Genomic DNA, 16,083 nt, shown 5'->3' with positions numbered 1-16,083 from the left:
GATAATGATTTATGAACAAGAAACAGAGAGAAAACCACTGGATCCAAATAGCCAGTGCAGTCCAAGGTTTATTCAGTTAGGAAATATCAAACACAACGGGAATGCTCTTGCTATATGTGATTTATGAACTTCCAGTGATCACAATCCAAAAATATTTCCACCATTTAATACCTCCCCAAAAAATATTATCTTTATCATTAATACACTGATTTCATAATTCGAAAATCATATGTGCACCATTAATGACAAACATCTGTATGTTGACCAATCCTTTTTAATAGTGTGTAGTGATTTAGGGTACATGTGTGTAAGTAACTTTTTGTGCTCCTAAGAGAGATATGTGCATATGTCTCTCTAAAGGATACCAAGAGATCAACGCAAACAAGAGAACCAAAGAAAACTCCAACATTATGTAAAATGGATTGCTTTATCTGAATCATAAATGTTATTTTTTTACTTCAATGTTCTTTTTAATGTAAAGCCATTTCCCCCAAACTAAAAATTAAAAAAAAAGAAAAATGTCTGATTGATTGTATCAGAAGGGCTCATCTCTTGCAATTCACGTCAATAATTATCAAACAATAGACTGTGATCAACCCCCAAAGTAATAGACCATTCTTTCAAAAGAAGACCATCTCTAGAAAAGGATTTACAAATGTCTTGGTGTGAAGACCTATATATGATTGCAATGCTTGTATCCACAGTATTTGTTACTTTATTTTAGCCTCTTTTACTATTTAAATAGTGGGTACTAGCATGTACTATTATATAGTAGAAACGTGACACATAAAGCACCAAAAAGCAACACCAACAAATAATAAATACACATCAAATTAGTACAAACAATACTTCTGAAACATTAATACATCCTCTTTCAAATTCCTTTTTATTTATGATCATTTTTGCATATTTAGGTTTTTATGTTGTGTGCATGGGTATGTACATGCCATTCATTTCTATAACTTATCTCTGTAATGCCTTATTTTTAACAGTGGTCTCACCGCCTCCTACTCTTTGTCTTCTGTCTCACAATTTCCCTTCCCTTTTCTCTTGTCCCTTTAATAACCTTTAAATGACCACTTATGTAATCACCACTCTGACTCAACACCCTGCTCTCTGTTTGGGCCCAAACACACAACTGCTAGTTCAGCACTTATTGGCAAGCTTGCTTAGCACTATCTGATGATATTTTCTACTGTATAAATGACTTTCTCTTTTCAGCTAAACACGTTTTTACTGATTTATGGTATTTTTTAACCCCTATTTCTCATACACTTTTCTTTAGTACTATTTTCCTCATATACAATCCATGTACTGCACTTATTAAATATACACACAATACATATGTTTTCCCTTCTTTACATAACAGTTGATTCTTTTCCACATACTCTTTTTACTTTCCCTTCCATTTATATAATTTATTTCATGGTGTTTCCATTACCCATTATCTACCGTTCAATGAATTTTCTATTCACTCAGAAAGTCTTCTTTGCAATTCCCACTAACATGCACTCTGTTTTTTTTTTCCCCATCATATATTTAAAAACTCACCATGCGGGGGGCGGAGCCAACATGCAATGGGACAAGACACAGATTATTGACGCTCCTGACAATAAGCTTAAAAACGTTTAATAATCCAGGGTAATTTACCCCAAGACAACATACTCTTTTCAACAAAAGCACCATTTATGAAACTAGCACCCTGTGGCTGCAGAAATATGAATGGGAACCCTCTGCTTTTGCCTGCCAAGACAACTATAGGGTAAACTACAGCACAGTTTAAGAGCCACCATGTAAATCTAATTGGCGTGAATATAATGCTGAGACTTTCCAGAAATGTGACGATCCACGTTTGCTGCTGCCTTGTTCTACTCCTAAAATGCTAAAATACTCGGCTTAGTGATCGCAGCGACTTCCCTCAGCCTCAACAACTCTGTCAGCACCTACTCTGCATGGAGGAAAAACGGTGACCCCCGTCGCCATATTGGAAGTGATTGACTCACTACTATGGGAACACCGACTAGCTTTTTTGGGCACTATGCAGGCAGCATTTTTACCCCTGGGATCCAATTGCATCGGCGTGCACAGTGGAGGTGGCGGGGCGGTAGGGCCCCCGTCATTGCTACCTGCCGCTCCTACAGATATCAGCAAGCCGACAGGAGAACTTGAAACCCCGCAGGAGTATCAGCTAGTATCAAGCTTGGCTTTTCCTAAGAGGCCGACTTCTACAGATAAGGAGCCGATGCCTAGTGAGGTACTCACAGGACCGGCTGTGTCCTGCTCTGCATATGACCGAGGGAGAGATTCAGGTGCATGGGCGCTTGCCACAGGGGGACACTTTCAGTCATACAGGCAAGTTTATTCAGTCCCCTACTGCGGTCCTGTATATTCTACACCCCATATCATTGCCTTGAGAACCGGAGTGGGCTAGTCGTCATCATATACATATGACTTTCGGTAGTGAGCAGGGGGTCCTCCACAGCTTTCGGTGCACTGGAACAACATATACAGCCACACAGATTTCTTTCCATGTTTCTGGGGACTAAGTTTGTACTAACATTGAATTTGTCTCTCATTCCAGGATGGGGGTTAAACAGCTGTGTATTTATGTTTACCTACCCTGATAACATTGAGTCATGTTTTCCACAGTTAATGTTAGCTATATATTTGCAGAGGGGATAGCACACTTGATTCTTATAAACTCACATGTTAACAGTGTACTAGACCATTAGCAACCGCACAGATTTTCTTCCAAGTGTCTGGAGACTAAATTTGCACTAGATTTGAATTTACTTCTCATCCCATAATATGGGTTAAAAAAAAAACTGTGCATTTGTGTTTGTTTTCCCAGATATCATTAAGGTGTGTGATCTACAGTTAATGCTAGCTATATGTTGATAGTGAGGGTGACGCGCTTGATCATCATATATTCATATATTAACAGTGTATGGTTTCACATAGTTAGATGTAATAGTTTTACCTTAATAATACTCTATTTCAATAGTATGCGATTGTTCTTATAGATGGCACATGTATACACTCCTGAAAGGGAGATTAACCAGTCATCTTCATCCTATGTATCTCGTCATCCTTACTATGGGTAATCTAGCTCACATGTTGAACCACACACAGCCTATTCTAATATCAGCCAACTTGAGATGCACCTTTTTCACAATCCTCATATAATATTTACGCAATCTTACTGCCCACATGCCCTACACTGAGGAGTAAGACTACCCCCCCCTTCAATCTTATTCTTTCACCATCTTTCCTAGGTATTAGTGTCCAATTTTTGTTCCAGTTCATGTGGAGCCTTTTTAGCTTATTATTGTCATGCTTCCATATCCTTGCATCCCATATCATGTGCTTTGCAGAGCTCTATAATGCTTACATAATATACTAAAAGCAAACAGGTACCATTTCCTCTTCCATCCCTTATTACGTATGCCAGATATGACAGGTAGGCTACAGGGGTCTCCTGCAGTTTAATATTTTTTTTTCTTTTTACTATTAGCTAAATATTGCTATCTTATAAGTCCACATGTAGACTTTTATGTAAACTTATATACTACTCTCCTCTATATCCCATTGGTTTGTCTCAACATGAGAACATCTATGCGGAAGTTATATACTCAAAGGCTCTTGTTCCCAATTACGAAAATGTATGATTATTCTACGCCTCTCCCCCCCCAACCTTTAATATATTTTGGCGTCAATGATTAAGTCCAAAATGTTTTTGCGCGGTTTCCCTTGCAAAATACCGCTTACACAATTTTTTTTTTTTTTTTTTTCCCCAAGGTCAAGAATCCTTTATTTGCTACAACATAAGTACATGGAAATGTGTTAACATATGGAAAACTTACAGCATTGATTTTGATAGTATTTTATAACCAAATACCCAAGCTTGTATGGATCTTATATGTTCTCTTATACCTTTAATAGCCCATGTCTTAAGATCCGCAGTTTACTGATTATTTCTTTCACTATTATAGGTATTAATGAAGCATTCCTTGGCCTCTAGTTATCAAGCCGTCAACCTCAAATACGCTGGAATTCCGCAGCATATTTGTGGCGAGGCTGATTCGCCTAAGTTATCAAGCCCTACACACCGGCAAAAGTAGAATTTAGCGACGTAAGCTTCGATCCGCTGGGCAAAGTCCGACACAGATCGATTCTTACGTCACTCCAGATGTTCCGAACACAAGTTTGTCACAATCTGACTACTTTTGCTAGTTATCAAATGACTAGCAGGTACGCTCGGCACTTTTCCGGCCCAGCGTACCTGGTTTTCAACCCTTCGCCCTGGAGGCGGCGGATCCCATAGGAATCAATGGGAGTCTGACCATAGCAAAAGTTCATGTTCGCTGCTGCCCGACATCCCATTGATTCCTATGGGAGATGTCTGCACCTAACACCCTAACATATACCCCGAGTCTAAACACCCCTAATCTGTCCCCCCCTACACAGCCGCAACTAAATAAATGTATTAACCCCTAAACCGCCGCTCCTGGACCCCGTCGCTACTATAATAAACTGATTAACCCCTAAACCGCCACTCCGGGAGCCCACCGCCACCTACATAATACCTATTAACCCCTATCCTGCCCCCCTATACCGCCGCCACCTATAATAAATTTATTAACCCCTATCTTGGCGATCCCAGACCCCGCCGCAACTAAATAAATTGTTTAACCCCTAAACCGTTGCTCCCGGACCCTGCCGCCACCTATATTAAACTTATTAACCCCTAATCTGCCCCCCTACACCGTCGCCACCTATAATAAATTTATTAGCCCCTATCCTGCCCCCCCACACCACCGCCACTATAATAAAATTATTAACCCCTTAACCTAAGTCTAACCCTAACCCCCCCCTAACTTAAATATTAATTAAATACATCTAAATATTATAACTCTTATTAACTAAATTAATCCTATTTAAAACTAAATACTTACCTTTAAACTAAACCCTAATATAGCTACAATATAAATAATAATTATACTCTAGCTATCTTAGGATTTATTTTTATTTTACAGGCAACTTTTAATTTATTTTAACTAGGTACAATAGCTATTAAACAGTTATTAACTATTTAATAGCTACCTAGTTAAAATAAAGTGAAATTTACCTGTAAAATAAAAACTAACCTAAGTTACAATTACACCTATCACTACACTATCATTAAATAAATTATTCATATTTAAAACTAAATACTTACCTGTAAAATAAACCCTAAGATAGCTACAATGTAATTAATAATTAAATTGTAGCTATTTTAGGATTTATATTTATTTTACAGGCAACTTTGTATTTATTTTAGCTAGTTAGAATAGTTATTAAATAGATATTAACTATGTAATAACTACCTAGCTAAAAGAAATACAAAATTACCTGTAAAATAAATCCTAACCTAAGTTACAATTAAACCTAACACTACACTATCATTAAATTAATTAAATAAATTAGCTACAAATAACTACAATTAAATACAATTAAATAAACTAACTAAAGTACAAAAAATAAAAAAGCTAAGTTACAAAAAATAATAAAAAAATAAGTTACAAACATTTCAAAAATATTACAACAATTTTAAACAACTTACACCTAATCTAAGCCCCCTAATAAAATAACAAAGCCCCCAAAATAAAAAAATGCCCTACCCTATTCTACATTAAAAAGTTAACAGCTCTATTACCTTACCAGCCCTTAAAAGAACCTTTTGCGGGGCATTCCCCAAAGAAAACAGCTCTTTTGCCTGTAAAATAAAAATACAACCCCCCCAACATTTAAACCCACCACCCACATACCCCTACTCTAACCCAAACCCCCCTTAAATAAACCTAACACTACTCCCCTGAAGATCATCCTACCTTTAGCCGTCTTCAGCCAGCCGACCACCGATGGAACAGAAGAGGAGATCCGCAGCGGCCGAAGTCATCATCCAAGGGGCGCTGAAGAAGTCTTCTATCCGATTGAAGTCATCATCCAAGGGGCGCTGAAGAAGTCTTCCATCCGATTGAAGTCATCATCCAGGCGGCATCTTCAATCTTCATCCATCCGGAGCGAAGCGGAGCCATCTTCAGACGAGCCGACGGACTAATGACGAATGACGGTTCCTTTAAGTGACGTCATCCAAGATGGCGTCCCTCGAATTCCGATTGGCTGATAGGATTCTATCAGCCAATCGGAATTAAGGTAGGAAAAATCTGATTGGCTGATTTAATCAGCCAATCAGATTGAAGTTCAATCCGATTGGCTGATCCAATCAGCCAATCAGATTGAGCTCGCATTCTATTGGCTGATCGGAACAGCCAATAGAATGCAAGTTCAATCTGATTGGCTGATTAAATCAGCCAATCAGATTTTTCCTACCTTAATTCCGATTGGCTGATAGAATCTTATCAGCCAATCGGAATTCGAGGGACGCCATATTGGATGACGTCACTTAAAGGAACCGTCATTCGTCGTTAGTCCGTCGGTAGAAGATGATGGCTCCGCGTCGGCTCGTCTGAAGATGGCTCCGCTCCGGATGGATGAAGATTGAAGACGCCGTCTGGATGATGACTTCAATCGGATGGAAGACTTCTTCAGCGCCCCTTGGATGATGACTTCAATCGGATGGAAGACTTCTTCAGCGCCCCTTGGATGATGACTTCAATCGGATGGAAGACTTCTTCAGCGCCCCTTGGATGATGACTTCGGCTGCTGCGGATCTCCTCTTCTGTTCCATCGGTGGTCGGCTGGCTGAAGACGGCTAAAGGTAGGATGATCTTCAGGGGGGTAGTGTTAGGTTTATTTAAGGGGGTATGGGTTAGAGTAGGGGTGTGTGGTGGTGGGTTTTAATGTTGGGGGGGGTTGTATTTTTATTTTACAGGCAAAAGAGCTGTTTTCTTTGGGGCATGCCCCGCAAAAGGCCCTTTTAAGGGCTGGTAAGGTAATAGAGCTGTTAACTTTTTAATGTAGAATAGGGTAGGGCATTTTTTTATTTTGGGGGGCTTTGTTATTTTATTAGGGGGATTAGATTAGGTGTAAGTAGCTTAAAATTGTTGTAATATTTTTGAAATGTTTGTAAATTATTTTTTATTATTTTTTTGTAACTTAGCTTTTTTATTTTTTGTACTTTAGTTAGTTTATTTAATTGTATTTAATTGTAGTTATTTGTAGCTAATTTATTTAATTAATTTAATGATAGTGTAGTGTTAGGTTTAATTGTAACTTAGGTTAGGATTTATTTTACAGGTAATTTTGTATTTCATTTAGCTAGGTAGTTATTAAATAGTTAATAACTATTTAATAACTATTCTAACTAGCTAAAATAAATACAAAGTTACCTGTAAAATAAATATAAATCCTAAAATAGCTACAATGTAATTATTAATTACATTGTAGCTATCTTAGGGTTTATTTTACAGGTAAGTATTTAGTTTTAAATAGGAATAATTTATTTAAGTAAAGTGTAGTGTTAGGTGTAATTGTAACTTAGGTTAGTTTTTATTTTACAGGTTAATTTCTCTTTATTTTAACTAGGTAGCTATTAAATAGTTAATAACTATTTAATAGCTATTGTACCTAGTTAAAATAAATTTAAATGTGCCTGTAAAATAAAAATAAATCCTAAAATAGCTACAATATAATTATTTGTTATATTGTAGCTATATTAGGGTTTATTTTATAGGTAAGTATTTAGTTTTAAATAGGATTAATTTAGTTAATAAGAATAATATTTACCGTATTGTTCCGAGTATAGGCCGCACCCGGTTATAAGCCGCACCCTTAAAGTTTGGTGCTATTTTAAAGAAAATTTATTTTTTGCGTCATTAAAACTAGCATATGAGCCTACCTAGGTTCAGCTTTTATTCAACAAAGAATACTAAGTGAAAAAGGCAATTTTTAGTAATTATCTGAGGACATTGCAGAAAAGCTGGGATACAGATGAGAAAAGATTAGCAGAGGGGGAGCTTGCTTTATTTTGTGGTTTTTATTATGGGGAATCTGTAGAGGTTAAGCAATGGGGATTTGTTTAGAAAGAGGTTTTGCAGTTGGTGGTAGGTCTTATGGGTGTTTAGATTTAGGGAGTTAAGCAAGAAGGAGAGCTTGCAACTGAGGTTAAAGGAGTAAAGGTGGAATGGGTCAGATATTTTTTTTTGTAGGTGGAAAAGGTTGGGTTAATAGCAGTAAAGAGGCTGGGACAGTGCTAGTGTTAACAGCAGTGGAGTAAATAAATATGCTATAGCTAAGTCACTGCTTTTCCAATAAGGCGGTTTAATCACAAGTGGATGTCTGCTGGTTACTGCCCACACTTACCAGGCAACTCCGATGACCAAATACCGTAGTAGGCAGCATAAGGGACCCACCTCAAATACCGGTACCTCACCCGCGGCATTCATAAGCGCTCCAAGCGGTGGTGAAGACGAGACAGTGAGGGATCCCTAGCCGGCGTGTGTACAGCCAAGTTCCGGGTGTGTGTGATGTCACAGTGGGGGGCGGGCAGACGGGATGGAAAGAGCCAACTGCTTCAAATTCCTAGATGTCGGTGTTACACAGGGAAATGGTATGTGGCTAATTACTGGGACGTTCAGGAGGCTGTCATCCGTGCCGGTACACATCCAGTGAAGACTTGTAAACAAAAAGGCAACTGAGATACCGTATTAAAGGGATAGAGCCTCCGGTCATCATAGCCACCAAATAAAGTCAAGTCCAGCAGGTAACAGTTTTATCTGGGGAAGCGGATGTGGATGTAAATGCTAGCAGGCTGTGTTTCTATTGCTGGCTTTAGCTAACGTTAAGTGTATTTACAGGTAACTGCCTCCTTTCTTATCTATGCATAGCGTTTTTTTGTAACACCCCGAGTATAGGCCGCATCCCTAATTTAAAGGCTTGCAGTAGGGGAAAAAAGTGCGGCCTATACTCGGGACAATACGGTATTTAGCTGTATTTAATTAATATTTAAGTTAGGGGGGTGTTAGGGTTAGACTTAGGTTTAGGGGTTAATCATTTTATTTTAGTGGCGGCGGTGTAGGGGTGGCAGGATAGGGGTTAAAAAATGTATTATAGGTGGCGACGGTGTAGGGGGGGCAGATTAGGGGTTAATAAGTTTAATATAGGTGGCAGTGGGGTCCGGGAGCAGCGGTTTAGGGGTTAAACAATTTATTTAGTTACGGCGAGGTCCGGGATCGGCAGGATAGGGGTTAAAAAATGTATTATAGGTGGCAACGGTATGGGGGGGCAGATTAGGGGTTAATAAGTTTAATATAGGTGGCGGCGGGGTCCGGGAGCAGTGGTTTAGGAGTTAATACATTTATTATAGTTGCGGCGGGGTCTAGGAGCGGCAGTTTAGGAGTTAATAACTTTATTTAGTTGCGGGGGGCTCCGGGGGCGCCGGTATAGGGGGTAGAACAGTGTAGTTTAGTGTGGGTGCTTAGTGACAGCTTGTCAATAAAGCTGGGAAAAAGCCGAAGAGCAGGGAGATCGGATGAGTGATAACTCTCACAGTCCGCTGCTCATCGCCCGTACTTGGTGCACGGCTTTTTGACAGCTTTATTGATAACATTGGCGAGATTTTTCAGGTCCGCGGCGGCGATGGTAGGCGAGCTTAGGCGGGTGTTTTGGGCCGGCGAAGGCAGGTAAGTAGACAAGTTGATAACTAGAGGCCTTTATCTTCACTTATGCTGCGTAATAAGTTATATATGTCCACAGAATGTTCAAAGCACAACAACATTTGCAAATGTGAATTTCCTTGTATGTATACTCAAATTTTACAGTGACACAAAGGATCCTCTTAGTATTTTTTCTGCTACAGAATAACATGTATGTCTATAGAATGTTTCAACGCAAATAGTTCGAGAAAGCTTAAACTTTTTTGTGTATATATATATATATATAAATATATATATATATATATATATATTGTGATGATAGCAGGATGTGATGTCACTAGCATGGGGGCGGGGCTTAGGTCCGGTGTCTGTGTCGCAGTTAGTTTAGTACAATCAACCTGTCTGGATGTGTATTGCTATGCTCTGTAATAAAATAGAGTTGTACCATCATTGCTGTGTCCTGCATATGTCCTGCATCTCATGACATGGTGTCAGAAGTTCTGGACTACGCTTCTGTTTCTGATGATAACGATGTCAAAGTTTACCCCACCTGAGCCTTTTGACTTCTCTCAGCCTGCAGCTTGGCCCACATGGCGTCAGCGGTTTCAGCGCTTCAGGATTGCATCCAAACTGAACAAGGAGAGTGGTGAAGTACAAGTTAATTCTCTTTTATACTCTATGGGGAAAGATGTAGAGCCAGTGTTCAATGCTTTTACTTTCCAAGAAGGGGAAGAAGTTAACTTTGATATAGTTATGGATAAACTCAGTGCCCACTTTGTGCCCAAAAGAAATGTGATTCATGAGAGAGCTTGTTTTCACAAACGTAATCAGCGTGTGGGAGAATCTGTGGAGTCATTTGTGCGCAGCCTGTATGAATTAGCTGAATTCTGTGAGTTTGGTGTTGCTAAAGAAGAGCAAATCAGAGACAGAATAGTTATTGGAATTGCAGATGCTGAAGTCTCCCTGAAGCTGCAGTTAGAGCCTGATTTAACATTAGACGGGGCTATTAGGATGGCCCGCCAGAGTGAACTGGTGAAAAAGCAAAGTGCTGATCTGAGGTCTGAGAGTATTGTGGATGAAGTGCAACAGTCTAGGAAAATTACTAGTGAAAGGCACAGTGTGAGCGGTAGATCTAAAGTACTGGAAAGGCCTAGAAGTGGATGGGGGCAACATGGCCGATGCACACGGTGTTACCGGGCTCATGATCAGAGTGCTATATGCCCGGCCAGAGATAAAAGATGCAGAAAATGTAACAGAATAGGCCATTTTGAAGTGGTGTGTAAAACTGAATACATTAAGGAGATGCAGGTGGACAGTGACCAGGAGGGTCAGGAAGTGTCTTTTGTGGGGTCTGTTGTGGAACGGACAAGCTCAGAGGAAGATTGGAAAGTTACCTTTACTGTAATGGGAGCCAATGTTGATTTTAAGATTGACACAGGAGCTGATATCACTGTAATGTCTTTTGCTGAATTTATGAAACTGCCTCGACAGCCCCAGCTGGCGAAGGTTACTACAAATGTTCATAGTCCTGGTGGCCGCATTGATTGTGTGGGGAAATTTCTTGCCAGCTGTGAGTACAAACAAAGGAAGTTCACCATGTGGGTGCATGTGATCCGAGGTCAGTGTGTTAACAGTTTATTGAGCAGAAAAGCAGCCTGTGACTTGGGCCTCGTGGCCAGAGTGAATGAGATCTCTGAAGATATGTTTGGCGAGTTGGGCCTACTGAGCTGCAAACCTGTCCGTATAGCACTTAAAAGTGACGCAGTCCCGTATAGTATTTCTACTCCTCGTAGAATTCCATTCCCGCTCATGCCTCAAGTGGAGAAAGAGCTCATGCGCATGAAGTCTATGGGGGTTATTGAAGAGGTTGTTGAAGCAACTGATTGGTGTGCCCCCATTGTTCCAGTTGCAAAGAAAAACGGAAAGGTGCGCATCTGTGTGGACCTGAAAAGGTTGAATGAGGCAGTGAAGAGGGAGAGATTTGTGCTGCCGACATTGGAAGATATAGCCCCGAAGTTGGCTGGGGCGAAGTTCTTTTCCACATTAGACGCTTCTAGCGGCTTTTGGCAGATCCCCCTGGATCCAAAGTGCCGCAAACTGACTACCTTTATCACTCCGGTAGGTCGGTTCTGTTTCTGCAGACTTCCCTTTGGGATATCCTCCGCTCCTGAGATCTTTCAGAGGGAAATGAGTTCTCTCCTGAGCGGCCACGTGGGCACAGCAGTCGTCATGGACGACATTCTAGTGTATGGGTCTACAGTGGAGGAGCATGATCAGCGTTTGAGTTGTGTGCTGCAGGCTATCAAAGAGTCTGGGCTGAAGCTGAATAAAGAAAAATGTCATTTTAGGAAAACTGAATTATGCTACTTTGGGCATATCATCAACGGGGATGGCATCAAGCCGGACCCCGAGAAAATTCGGGCTATCGAACAGATGAAAAGCCCTTCTGATGTACATGAGCTGAGACAGATATTGGGCCTAGTAAATTACGTGGGCAAGTTTCTTCCAGATTTATCTACAGTTTTGCACCCTATCACAGAGTTGCTTAAGAAAGATGTTGCCTGGGTCTGGGGACCCTCACAAGAAAAAGCGTTCCTGCATGCTAAGTCCCTGCTGGGGTCTGCCCCAGTGCTGGGGTTCTACGACCCTTCAAAAAAGACTGTGGTTAGTGCTGATGCAAGCAGTTATGGGTTGGGGGCTGCACTCCTGCAGCTGAATGACAACAAACTACAGCCCATCGCCTACTGTTCCCGCACACTGACGGCTGCGGAGTCAAAATACGCTCAAATTGAGAAAGAGTGCCTGGCTGCAGTTTGGGCCTGTGAGCGCTTTCAGCGTTATCTAGTGGGTTTGGAGAAATTTAGTCTGGAAACTGACCACAAACCGCTAGTCCCTCTTATCAATTCTTATGACATCGACAAAACACCCTTGAGATGCCAGAGACTTTTAATGAGACTGCTCAGGTTCAATGTTCAGGCAGTGCATGTGCCGGGGAAGCAGCTGGTTGTGGCAGATACACTGTCCAGGCTCCCGCTGGCTGCTGCTGAAGAATCCTCTACAGAATCGGATGTAAAAGTGTATGTTGATTCAGTTCTGGCCTCTAAGTCCATTTCTTCAAGGAAACTGGAAGAGATAAAGAAAGAGACATATTTGGACACAGATCTGCAAGAAGTTATAAGGTACATAAGAGATGGCTGGCCCGAGAGCCGGGCAGCCTGGATGTCTTTAAATGCTTACCAGCCAGAGAGGTCGCAGCTCACGGAGCTGGAGGGGTTGGTGCTGTTCCAAGACCGTATTGTAATTCCTGTCAGCATGAGGAAGGAGATGTTAAACAGGATTCATGATGGCCACTTAGGCATTACAAAGTGCAGAGAAAGAGCAGCTACAGCTGTGTGGTGGCCTGGGATCAGCTCCGACATTGCAAATCACGTGTCTAAATGTGCCTTTTGCCGGGAACGCCGGCCTACTCAGAGAAGGGAGCCCTTAATGTCTACTCCGCTGCCTGCGGGGCCGTGGCAGAAAATAGCTGCTGATTTGTGCGAACTGCACGGGAAAAAGTTTCTTGTTGTTATCGACTACTATTCCAGGTATTTGGAAATAGCACCCCTGAATGATATCACAAGTCAGGCCGTTATCATTCGCCTGAAGAGCTTGTTCGCCCGCTGGGGCATTCCAATGGAGCTGGTGAGTGATAATGGCATGCAGTTCGCTTCTACAGAGTTCAGTGCCTTCAGCAGAGAATATGATTTTGTACATTCCACGTCAAGTCCACATTATCCGCAGGCCAACGGAATGGCTGAAAGGGCAGTTCAAACAACAAAATTCATCCTAAAGCAATCTGAACCGTACCTAGCCCTCTTGTCATACAGGGCGACGCCCATTCAAGCCACCGGGTTTAGCCCGGCACAGCTGATGCTAGGACGCCAGATTCGCACCACTTTACCCTCAGTGGGTGTCTTCAAGCCGCCTGGCCCTGTTCCTCGGGACGAAGTCCTTAGGAGGGATGAAGAGGCCAAAAAGGGTTATCGTTTCTTCTACGACAGGAGACATTCTGTCAGGCCTTTACAGGAACTGAAAGCGGGCCAAAGTGTCAGAATTAAACTGGATGATGAGAAGAAATGGAAGACGCCTGCTACGGTAGTGGGCCGCTCTCCAGAACCAAGGTCTTACACAGTCCTTACAGAGGGAGGGACGGTTACACGCCGTAACCGAAGACATCTTCAGCCTGTACCTGAGAGTCTGGAACCGGATACCTCAGTACCACCGCCGGTGGGATCTCCTGTTCTAAGAGAGGTGCCTTCCCCTCAGCAAGATCATAGCGGGGATATATCTTTGCCTCCAGCAGACTCTTGTTCACCATCTTCTGTATCAGAGGACAGTTCATGCAAAGTTACATCAAGCGGAAGAGTGGTGAGGCTTCCGGCCCGATACAGGGACTGACTTTAGCTAGAACAGTGACCGGAAGTATGGGCAGAATAATCCCATGGTCACTGTGGACTAGGGTAGTCTACCCCGATGTCCAAGTCAGGATGTAATTTATTTGTTCATGTTTTCTAATCTATCTGTTTCTATAATGTTCTAAAACAAAATGTTGTTGTATACCCTGTTGGTGTACCTTGTTATTTAATATATGCAAATGTATGCTTTGCCTTTGAAAAAGGGGAAGATGTGATGATAGCAGGATGTGATGTCACTAGCATGGGGGCGGGGCTTAGGTCCGGTGTCTGTGTCGCAGTTAGTTTAGTACAATCAACCTGTCTGGATGTGTATTGCTATGCTCTGTAATAAAATAGAGTTGTACCATCATTGCTGTGTCCTGCATATGTCCTGCATCTCATGACATATATATATATATGTAATGCGTGTAATTACAAGTTTTCTTTTCTTTCTTTTTTATGTAACAAAATAGAAAATGTGAGGTCTATTTTTAGTATTTTGTTTGCAGTACTGTGAAGTAACAGATTTGACTGAATAATGTGGCAATATGATTGATGTGTTTTTTTCTCTTTGTGTATGACTTCTATAACTCAATATGGATCCAAAGTACAAGTAGTAAGCAGGCACTGCAACGAGGGTTTCTTTTTTAAAAATAAAAAGTATCCTTTATTGAAAAAACAAGGTTAAAAAGGTTTTAACCAGCTACAAACGCTGGATGACACGCTAAAAGAGACAAATGGCAGGAGTGTGTGAGAGACACTATTAGCTGTCTGACTAGTTTCGCGTCCCTCTTGGACGCTTATTCATAGACTAATTTGTGATGAGAGGAAGGCTGCTTAAGAAGGGGAACTTTAATTTCAATTGGCTGTTTGCTAAAAATGGTATAATCAGCTACAGCCATTAGTTGTTAACCCTTAGTAAGAAAACCTTTCTCTTGATACATCACAAAGTACAAAGTTAAAAACAAAGTTAATGAACCTCCTTGTATTTTAAATTTACAATTATATACATTAATTCAAAAAAAATGGTTACATGGTATTGATGGAGGAAGCAAAATCCAAAACAAGAACTTAGACTGAAATGGAAAATATTGAAAGAAATAATAATAATAATAATAAATGAGGAAATAAAAATAACATAATAATAATTATGAAATGAGTGAAAATACAAGTAAATTTAGAAAATGAAAAATGAAAAAGGAATACATAAGAAAAAAGTTAATTAACTAACCAGCAGGTTAGTGAAAAATGTCTTTGGAAAGCAATTAACCCTATCTAGACCTCAATTGAAGGCATTAGGTGTAAATAATAAACCATATACAAAAAAGCATGTATATAATACAGTAAACCAAGAGGGATAAACTAAGAAGATGGAATCAACTGTCAATGAAGTAATTGATGTCACATTCTTGTTCACATCTTAGTTTATCCCTCTTGGTTTACTGTATTATATACATGCTTTTTTGTATATGGTTTATTATTTACACCTAATGCCTTCAATTGAGGTCTAGATAGGGTTAATTGCTTTCCAAAGACATTTTTCACTAACCTGCTGGTTAGTTAATTAACTTTTTTCTTATGTATTCCTTTTTCATTTTTCATTTTCTAAATTTACTTGTATTTTCACTCATTTCATAATTATTATTATGTTATTTTTTCATTTTCTCATTCATTCATTTATTCATTTTTTCATTCATTTATTTCCTCATTTATTATTATTATTATTATTTCTTTCAATATTTTCCATTTCAGTCTAAGTTCTTGTTTTGGATTTTGCTTCCTCCATCAATACCATGTAACCATTTTTTTGCATTAATGTATATAATTGTAAATTTAAAATACAAGGAGGTTCATTAACTTTGTTTTTAACTTTGTACTTTGTGATGTATCAAGAGAAAGGTTTTCTTACTAAGGGTTAACAACTAATGGCTGTAGCTGATTATACCATTTTTAGCAAACAGCCAATTGAATTTAAAGTTCCCCTTCTTAAGCAGCCTTCCTCTCATCACAAATTAGTCTATGAATAAGCGTCCAAGAGGGGCGCGAAACTA

At 40.2% G+C, this 16,083-nt stretch overlaps 1 protein-coding gene across 1 annotated transcript in view; it reads right to left on the bottom strand.

Moving 5' to 3' along the window:
• LOC128657508 (probable cation-transporting ATPase 13A4) overlaps positions 1-16,083 on the bottom strand; it is a 454,774-nt gene that overhangs the window by 251,063 nt on the left and 187,628 nt on the right. The window lies entirely within an intron of this gene.

Source organism: Bombina bombina, chromosome 4 (assembly GCF_027579735.1).
Source record: "Bombina bombina isolate aBomBom1 chromosome 4, aBomBom1.pri, whole genome shotgun sequence".
NCBI classification, from domain to species: domain Eukaryota; kingdom Metazoa; phylum Chordata; class Amphibia; order Anura; family Bombinatoridae; genus Bombina; species Bombina bombina.
This window is presented reverse-complemented; position numbering and strand designations above follow the sequence as displayed.